Source organism: Lissotriton helveticus (genome assembly GCF_964261635.1).
Source record: "Lissotriton helveticus chromosome 1_1 unlocalized genomic scaffold, aLisHel1.1 SUPER_1_unloc_66, whole genome shotgun sequence".
Classification (NCBI taxonomy): Eukaryota; Metazoa; Chordata; class Amphibia; order Caudata; family Salamandridae; genus Lissotriton; species Lissotriton helveticus.
The window spans coordinates 387501-397500 of NW_027611710.1; positions in this window are offsets into that span (position 1 = coordinate 387501).

Consider the following 10000-nt stretch of genomic DNA (forward strand, 5'->3'; position numbering starts at 1 on the left):
AAGCAGGGGAGGCCTGCAAGGGACCGACGGACCCCTGTCCTGGGCCCTGGGTGGAGCGGCAGCCCGGGGGACCGGGCCCAGGGCCGGAGCGCCCGACCCGGGGCCCCGACCGGGCCCCTGGACCCAGCCAGGGGCTCCCAGGCCCGGAGGCACAGGGGAAGCCTCCCTGGGCCCGCCGGACCCCGTCCCGGGCACCCTGCCCCGCGGCAGGACCCAGGACGGAGCCCGGGGTGGGGAGGCCACCCTCCCCGGGGCCCTCAGGGGCCCCGGATGGAGCTCCTGAACACAGACAAGCAAGGGGAGGCTCCCCGGGCACATCGGAACCCCTTCCCGGGCCCTTGGCAGTGCGGCAGGCTGGGAGACAGGGCCCAGGGCCTGAGCACCCGACCCGGGGCCCGCCCGGGCCCCTGGACCCAGCCGGGGCTCCCAAGCCCGGAGGCGCATGGGACGCCTCCCCGGTCCCTCCGGACCCCATCCCGGGCACCCTGCCACGCAGCAGGACCAAGGACAGAGCCCGGGGTGGGGAGGCCGCCCTCCCCGGGCCCTCAGGGGCCCTAGCCACTGCTCCTGAACCCAGCCAAGCAAGGGGAGGCTCCCCGGGCACATCGGAACCCCTTCCCGGGCCCTTGGCAGTGCGGCAGGCTGGGAGACAGGGCCCAGGGCCGGAGCACCCGACCCGGGGCCCGGCCGGGCCCCTGGACGCAGCCGGGGCTCCCAAGCCCGGAGGCGCATGGGACGCCTCCCCGGTCCCTCCGGACCCCGTCCCGGGCACCCTGCCACGCAGCAGGACCAAGGACAGAGCCCGGGGTGGGGAGGCCGCCCTCCCCGGGCCCTCAGGGGCCCTAGCCACTGCTCCTGAACCCAGCCAAGCAAGGGGAGGCTCCCCGGGCACATCGGAACCCCTTCCCGGGGAAGGGAGCCCCGGACGTCCGGGACCCATGGAGCCCGTCCTGGGCACTCCTGTATGCCGTTGGCCCGGGGAAGGGAGCCCCGGACGTCCGGGACCCGTGGAGCCCGTCCTGGGCACTCTGAAATGCTTTGGCCCGGGGAAGGGAGCCCCGGACACCCGGGGGGGGAGGACTGCCCGGGACCCGTGGAACTCGTCCTGGGCACTCTGACATGCCGCTGGCCCGGGGAAGGGTGCCCCGGACGCCCGGGGCCCGTGGAGCCCGTCCTGGGCACTCTGACAAGCCGTTGGCCCGGGGAAGGGAGACCTGGACGCCCGGAACCCGTGGAGCCCGTCCTGGGCACTCTGAAATGCTTTGGCCCGGGGAAGGGAGCCCCGGACGCCCGGGGGAGGACTGCCCGGGACCCGTGGAACTGGTCCTGGGCACTCTGACATGCCGCTGGCCCGGGGAAGGGTGCCCCGGATGACCGGGGCCCGTGGAGCCCGTCCTGGGCACTCTGACATGCCGCTGGCCCGGGGAAGGGAGCCCCAGACGCCTGGGGCCCGTGGAGCCCGTCCCGGGCACTCTGCCATGCCGTCAGCCTGGATGGAGCCCCGGACGCCCGGGGGGGGGGCGAAGGCCCGGGACGCATGGAGCCTGTCCCGGGCACTCTGCCATGCCGTCGGCCTGGATGGAGCACCGGACGCCCGGGGGACGACTGCCCAAGAGCCATGGAGCCCATCCTGGGCAATTTGACATGCAGTTGGCCTGGAGGAAGGAAGCTCCGGGTGGCCTAGGGAGGTGTTGCCCAGGCATATCCCATCTGGTCCCCATGGCAGAGAACCACCAACCCTGGAGGGGTGTCCGGGCATACCCTGCCACATAGTAATCCGGAGGCAAATTACCCCCCTTTCTTGCAATCTGTGCACGCGAGGTGACAGAGGGGACCCAAGGCGTGAAAGAACCCGACCTCATGGAGCCCTCGCTGGGATCCGGGAGGCGAATGGCACCTCATTAAGACTTCCAGGGAAGTTCGGCCATCTGGTCCCCCCCATAGGAAAGCGTTGCGGGCGACCAGATGCCCGAGGGGATCCGGGCGACCAGATGGCCGAGGGAATCCGGGCGACCAGATGGCTGGGCATGGAGGTGAAGCCGCCTGGACTCTTCCCCACCCCGTCCCCGTCCCGGGACGAATGCCCGGGACGCATGGAGCCCGTCCTGGCCACTTGATGTCCCGTCCTGGGCATTGAACCATGCCGTCGGCCTGGAGAAGGGAGCCCCCGGACGCCCGGGGGAGGACTGCCCGGTACCCGTGGAGCCCTTCCCGGGTACTTTGCAACGCCGTTGGCCTCCTGGAGATGGGTGCCCCAGATGCCCGGGGGTGGGCTGCCCGGGACCCATGGAGCCCGTCCTGGGCACTTTTACATGCCGTCGGCCTGGAGGTGGGTGCCCTGGACGCCCGGGGGAGGCCTGCCCGGGACCCGTGGAGCCCCTCCCGGGTACTTTGCCAATGCCGTTGGCCTCATGGAGATGGGTGCCCCGGACGCCCGGGGGGAGGACTGCCCGGTACCCGTGGAGTCCTTTCCGGGTACTTTGCAACGCCGTTGGCCCCCTGGAGATATGTGCCCCGAACGCCCGGGGGGAGGGCTGTCCGGGGCCCATGGAGCCCGTCCTGGGCACTGTGACATGCCGTCGGCCTGGAGGTGGGAGCCCCGGACGCCCGGGGGAAGGCTGCCCGGGACCCGTGGAGCCCTTCCCGGGTACTTTGCCATCCCGTTGGCCTCCTGGAGATGGGTGCCCCGGACGCCCGGGGGAGGTCTGTCCGGGGCCCATGGAGCCCGTCCTGGGCAGTGTGACATGCCGTCGGCCTAAAGGTGGGAGCCCCGGACGCCCGGGGGAAGGCTGCCCGGGACCCGTGGAGCCCTTCCCGGGTACTTTGCCATCCCGTTGGCCTCATGGAGATGGGTGCCCCGGACGCCCAGGGGAGGTCTGTCCGGGACACGTGGAGCCCGTCCTGGGCATTGAGCCATGCCGTTGGCCCGGAGAATGGAGCCCCCAGACGCCCGGGGGAGGTGTTGCCCAGGCATATCTCATCTGGTCCCCCGGGCAGAGAACCACCAGCCCTGGAGAGGTGTCCGGGCGTACCCTGCCCCTAGTAATCCGGAGGGAAATTACCCCCCTTTCTTGCAATCCGTGCACGCGCGGGGACAGAGGAGACCCAAGGCGTAAAAGAACCCGACCTCATGGAGCCCTCGCTGGGATCCAGGAGCCGAATGGCACCTCATCGGGACTTCCAGGGAAGCCCGGCCATCTGGTCGCCCCATTGGAAAGCATCGCGGGCGACCAGAGGGCCGGGATCGAAAGGACTCCCAGCTCCCCATCCATCCCAAGCCTTCGCGGTAGGGTTCCTGACTGCCTGCCCACGCAAGGCAGGGCTCTTGGACCCCGGCTGGGCCTCAGGCGCAGGTTGGACCACCGGAGCTCTAGGGCCCGGACGACCTGGGGGAGGAATGCCCGGGACCCGTGGAGCCCGTCCTGGGTACTTTGACATGCCGTCGGCCTGGAGGTGGGTGCCCCGGACGCCCCGGGGGAAGCTGCCCGGGACCCATGGAGCCCGTCCTGGGTACTTTGACATTCCGTCGGCCTGGAGGTGGGAGCCCCGGACGCCCGGGGGGAGGTCTGCACGGGACCCATGGAGACCGTCCTGGGTACTTTGCCAATGCCGTTGGCCTCATGGAGATGGGTGCCCCGGACGCCCGGGGGGACGAATGCCCGGGACGCATGGAGCCCGTCCTGGGCACTTTTCCATGCCTTCGGCCTGGAGCCCCCAGACACCCAGGGGAGGACCACCGTGAAAACCATGGAGCCCGACCCGGGCACTCTGCCATACCGTCAGCCTAGATGGAGCCCCGGACGCCCAGGGGACGAATGCCCGGGACGCATGGAGCCCGTCCTGGGCACTTTTCAATGCCGTCAGCCTGGATGGAGCCCCGGACGCCCGGGGGACGACTGCCCAGGAGCCATGGAGCCCGTCCTGGGCAATTTGACATGCAGTTGGCCTGGAGGAAGGAAGCCCCGGGTGGCCTAGGGAGGTGTTGCCCGGGCATAGCCCATCTGGTCCCCATGGCAGAGAACCACCAGCCTCGGAGGGGTGTCCGGGCGTACCCTTCTCCCTAGTAATCCGGAGGAAAATTACCCCCTTTTCTTGTAATCTGTGCACGCGAGGTGACAGAGGGGACCCAAGGCGCAAATGTACCCAACCTCCTGGAGCCCTCGCTGGGATCCGGGCGGCGAATGGCACCTCATCGGGACTTCCAGGGAAGTTCGGCCATCTGGTCGCCCCATAGGAAAGCGTTGCGGGCGACCAGATGCCCGAGGGGATCCGGGCGACCAGATGGCCGAGGGAATCTGGGTGATCAGATGGCTGGACACGGAAGTGAAGCCGCCTGGACTCTCCCGACCCTGTCCCCGTCCCCGTGCCCGTGCCCGGGACGCATGGAGCCCGTCCTGGGCACTTTTCCATGCCTTCGGCCTGGAGCCCCCAGACACCCAGGGGAGGACCACCGTGAAAGCCATGGAGCCCGACCCGGGCACTCTGCCATGCCGTCGGCCTGGATGGAGCCCCGGACGCCCGGGGGACAAATGCCCGGGACGCATGGAGCCCGTCCTGGGCACTTTTCCATGCCTTCGGCATGGAGCGCCCCGACACCCTGGGGAGGACCACCCTGGAAACCATGGAGCCCGACCCGGGCACTCTGCCATGCCGTCGGCCTGGATGGAGCCCCGGACGCCCGGGGGACAAATGCCCGGGACGCATGGAGCCCGTCCTGGGTACTTTTCCATGCCGTCGGCCAGGAGCCCCCTGACACCCAGGGGAGGACCACCGTGAAAACCATGGAGCCTGACCCGGGCACTCTGCCATACCGTCAGCCTGGATGTAGCCCCGGACGCCCGGGGGACGAATGCCCGGGACGCATGGAGCCCGTCCCGGGCACTCTGCCATGCCGTCCCGACAAATTCGTACGGACTCCTAACCTTACGACACGGATCGGAATCGAGCCCTCTCTGACCCAGCAGTTTCAGGCGCCCGGGGGACGAATGCCCGGGACGCATGGAGCCCGACCCGGGCACACTGCCTTGCCGCCGGCCTGGATGGAGCCCCGGACGCCCGGGGGACGAATGCCCGGGACGCATGGAGCCCGTCCCGGGCACTCTGCCATGCCGTCGGCCTGGATGGAGCCCCGGACGCCCGGGGGACGACTGCCCAAGAGCCATGGAGCCCATCCCGGGCACTCTGCCATGCCGTCCCGACAAATTCGTACGGACTCCTAACCTTCCGACACGGATCGGAATCGAGCCCTTTCTGACCCAGCAGATTTCAGGTTGATTTGCTATATACTTTACGTACGATTTTATGGGGGCCGATTCCGATCCGGTACGTAAAAGCAAATACGACCGACATGTCGGACAACCACGTACACCCAGGGGATAGGACTGCCCGGGTCACATGGACCCCGTCCTGGGCACTCTGATCTGCCGCCGGCGCCGGGGATCGAACCGTGATCACCAGATGGGGATATCCCAAAAATCTGGCATGGATACGGCCCGCCAGGACAGGTTTGGGCACCCCTGTTGTACGGACTCCCAAGCCCTACGGTCCTTCTGACACGGATCGGAATCGAACCCAGCAGATTTCGCGTTGACTGCCTCTATATCAGGGGTGCCCAAACCAGTCCTGGCGGGCCGTATCCATGCCAGATTTTTGGGATATCCCCATCTGGGGATCACGGTTCGATCCCCGGCACCGGCGGCAGATTAGCCCAGCACCAGGTGACTCTGGGAAATAGCTGGCGCCGCGGCTAGGGCGGCTGACTCCGGAATCTGGAGATTTTTTTATTTAAGGTTTTTGTAGAGCGCGTAGTAACCCTCGAGCATCCCAGAGATCAGGGTTCGATCCCCGGCACCGGCCGCAGATCAGCCCAGCACCACGTGACTCTGGGAAATAGCTGGCGCCGCGGCTAGGGAGGCTGACTCCGGAATCTGGAGATCACGGTTCGATCCCCGGCACCGGCGGCAGATTAGCCCAGCACCAGGTGACTCTGGGAAATAGCTGGCGCCGCGGCTAGGGCGGCTGACTCCGGAATCTGGAGATTTTTTTATTTAAGGTTTTTGTAGAGCGCGTAGTAACCCTCGAGCATCCCAGAGATCAGGGTTCGATCCCCGGCACCGGCCGCAGATTAGCCCAGCACCATGTGACTCTGGGCAATAGCTTGCTTAATCTTCCCAACGGCGCCTAGAGACCCTTACGGGTGATTGTGCGCCTTACAAATGTGGATTATTATTATTATTATTATTTGGGCCGATTCCGATCCGGTTCGTAAAAGCACATCTGCCCGAATCTGTCGGACAACCACGTACGCCCGGGAGAGGACTGCCCGGGACCCGTGGAGCCCGTCCTGGTCACTCTGACCTGCCATCGGCCTGGAGAAGGGAGCGCCGGACGCCCGGGGGGAGGACTGCCCGGGACCCGTGGAGCCCGTCCTGGGCACTCTGACCTGCCGTCTGCCCGGGGAAGGGAGCCCCGGACGCCCGGGGGGAGGACTGCCCGGGACCCATGGAGCCCGTCCTGGGCACTCTGACCTGCCGACGGCCCGGGGAAGGGAGCCCCGGACGCCCGGGGGAGGACTGCCCGGGACCCGTGGAACTCGTCCTGGGCACTCTGACATGCCGCTGACCCGGGGAAGGGAACCCCGGACGCCCGGGAGCCGTGGAGCCCGTCCTGGGCACTCTGACAAGCCGTCGGACCGGGGAAGGGAGCCCCGGACGCCCGGGACCCGTGGAGCCTGTCCTGGGAACTCCGGCATGCCGTTGGCCCAGGGAAGGGAGTCCCAGATACCCGGGACCCGTGGAGCCCGTCATGGGCACTCTGACAAGCCGGTGTCCCGGGGAAGGGAGCCCCGGACGCCGGGGACTCGTGGAGCCCGTCCTGGGCACTCTGGCATGCCGTTGGCACGGGGAAGGGAGCCCCGGACGTCCGGGGCCCGTGGAGCCCATCCTGGGCACTCTGACAAGCCGTTGGCCCGGGGAAGGGAGAGCCGGACACCCAGCGGAGGAATGCCCGGGACCCATGGAGCCCGTCCTGGGCAATCTGACCTGCCGTCGGCCCGGAGAAGGGAGCGACGGACGCCCGGGGGGGAGGAATGCCCGGGACGCATGGAGCCCATCCTGGGCACTTTGACATGCCATCGGCCTTGAGACCCGGGGGACGACTGCCCGGGAAGCATGGAGCCCGACCTGGGCACTCGCTCATGCCGTTGGCCTGGAGACCCGGGGGACGACTGCCCGGGGCGCATGGAGCCCGACCTGGGCACTCGCTCATGCCGTTGGCCTGGAGACCCGGGGGACGACTGCCCGGGACGCATGGAGCCCGTCCTGGGCACTTTGACATGCCGTTGGCCTGGAGGAGGGAAGCCCCGGGTGTTGTTACCCAGGCATAGCCCATCTGGTCCCCCTGGCAGAGAACCACCAGCCTTGCAGGGGTGTCCGGGCATACCCTTACCCCTAGTAATCCGGAGGAAAATTACCCCCCTTTCTTGTAATCTGTGCACACGAGTTGACAGAGGGGACCCAAGGCGTAAAAGTACCCGACCTCCTGGAGCCCTCGCTGGGATCGGGGAGGCAAATGGCACCTCATTGGGACTTCCAGGGAGGTTTGGCCATCTGGTCGCCCTTTTGGATAGCATTGCGTGCGACCAGATGGCCGAGGGGAAAGGTGCAACCAGGTGGCCGGGAACGAAAGGACTCCCTGCTTCCCACCCCGAGCCTTCGTGGTAGGGCTGCTGCCTGCCCACGCCGGGCAGGGCTCGGGGACCCCGGCTGGGCCTCAGGCACGGTGAGGACCACCGGAGCTCCCAGGCCCGGACGCCCGGGACGACGACTGCCCGGGACGCATGGAGCCCGTCCTGGGCACTTTGACATGCCGTCGGCCTGGAGACCCGGGGGACGACTGCCTGGGACGCATGGAGCCCGTCCTGGACATTTTGACATGCCGTCGGCCTGGAGACCCGGGGGACGACTGCCCGGGACGCATGGAGCCCGTCCTGGGCACTTTGACATGCCGTCGGCCTGGAGACCCGGGGGACGACTGCCTGGGACGCATGGAGCCCGTCCTGGACATTTTGACATGCCGTCGGCCTGGAGACCCGGGGGACGACTGCCCGGGACGCATGGAGCCCGTCCTGGGCACTTTGACATGCCGTCGGCCTGGAGACCCGGGGTACGACTGCCCGGGACGCATGGAGCCCGTCCTGGGCACTTTGACATGCCGTCGGCCCGGAGAAGGGAGCGCCGGACACCCAGGGAAGGACTGCCCGGGACCCATGGAGCCCGTCCTGGGCAATCTGACCTGTTGTCGGCCCAGGGAAGGGAGCGGCGGATGCCCGGGGGGAGGAATGCCCGGGACGCATGGAGCCCGTCCTGGGCACTTTGACATGCCGTCGGCCCGGAGACCCGTGGGACGACTGCCCGGGACGCATGGAGCCCAACCTGGGCACTTTGACATGCCGTCGGCCTGGAGACCCGGGGGACGACTGCCCGGGACGCATGGAGCCCGTCCTGGACATTTTGACATGCCGTCGGCCTGGAGACCCGGGGGACGACTGCCCGGGACGCATGGAGCCCGTCCTGGGCACTTTGACATGCCGTCGGCCCGGAGAAGGGAGCGCCGGACACCCAGGGGAGGACTGCCCGGGACCCATGGAGCCCGTCCTGGGCAATCTGACCTGCCGTCGGCCCGGAGAAGGGAGCGGCGGATGCCCGGGGGGACGACTGCCCGGGACGCATGGAGCCCGTCCTGGACATTTTGACATGCCGTCGGCCTGGAGACCCGGGGGACGACTGCCCGGGACGCATGGAGCCCGTCCTGGGCACTTTGACATGCCGTCGGCCTGGAGACCCGGGGGACGACTGCCCGGGACGCATGGAGCCCGTCCTGGGCACTTTGACATGCCGTCGGCCTGGAGATCCGGGGGACGACTGCCCGGGACGCATGGAGCCCGTCCTGGGCACTTTGACATGCCGTCGGCCTGGAGACCCGGGGGACGACTGCCCGGGACGCATGGAGCCCGTCCTGGGCACTTTGACATGCCATCGGCCTGGAGACCCGGGGGACGACTGCCCAAGAGCCATGGAGCCCGTCCTGGGCAATTTGACAAGCCGTTGGCCTGGAGGAAGGAAGCCCCGGGTGGCCTAGGGAGGTGTTACCCAGGCATAGCCCATCTGGTCCCCCTAGCAGAGAACCACCAGCCTTGGAGGGGTGTCCGGGCATACCCTGCCCCCTAGTAATCCGGAGGGAAATTACCTGACTTTCTTGCAATCTGTGCACACAAGGTGACAGAGGGGACCCAAGGCGCGAAAGTACCCGACCTCCTGGAGCCCTCGCTGGGATCCGGGAGGCGAATGGCACCTCATCATGACTTCCAGGGCGACCAGATGGCCGAGGCGAGAGGGGCGACCAGATGGCCGGGACCAAAAGGACGCCAATCTGCCTGCCCCGGAGCTGCAGGGCTCTGGGGCTGCAGGGTTCCGGGGGCTGCAGAGCTGCAGGTCTCTGGGGCTGCAGGGCTCCGGGGCTTCAGGCCTCCCCGGGCCCTGATGGACCCTCCGTCCCGGGTACCTCCGACCCCCGGCCGGCTTGCAGGACGGAGGGGGGATTCCCGCACCACTGGGCCCTGCCGGACGGGGCTCAAGCCCCGGGCCCGGTCCCCGGCCCCAGTCCCGGCTTTCCAAACCCTATGCCGGGCCGGGGAGAGCCTCCCCTGGGCCCCCGGTGGACCCTCCGTCCCGGGCGCCCCGGCCCCCTGGCCGGATTGCTGGACGGAGGGGTACCAGCACCCTCGGGGCCTGGCCAGATGGAGTTCAAGCCCCGGGTCCGGTCCCACCTTCCGAACCCTAGCCAGGCTGGGGAGAGCCTCCCCGGGAACCGGTGGAGCCCCGTCCCCAGCGCACGGACCCACTGGTGGCCTGCGGGACAGGGGGCTCCAGCACCCTCGGGGCCTGGCCAGATGGAATTCAAGCCCCGGGTCCGGTCCCACCTTCCGAACCCTAGCCAGGCT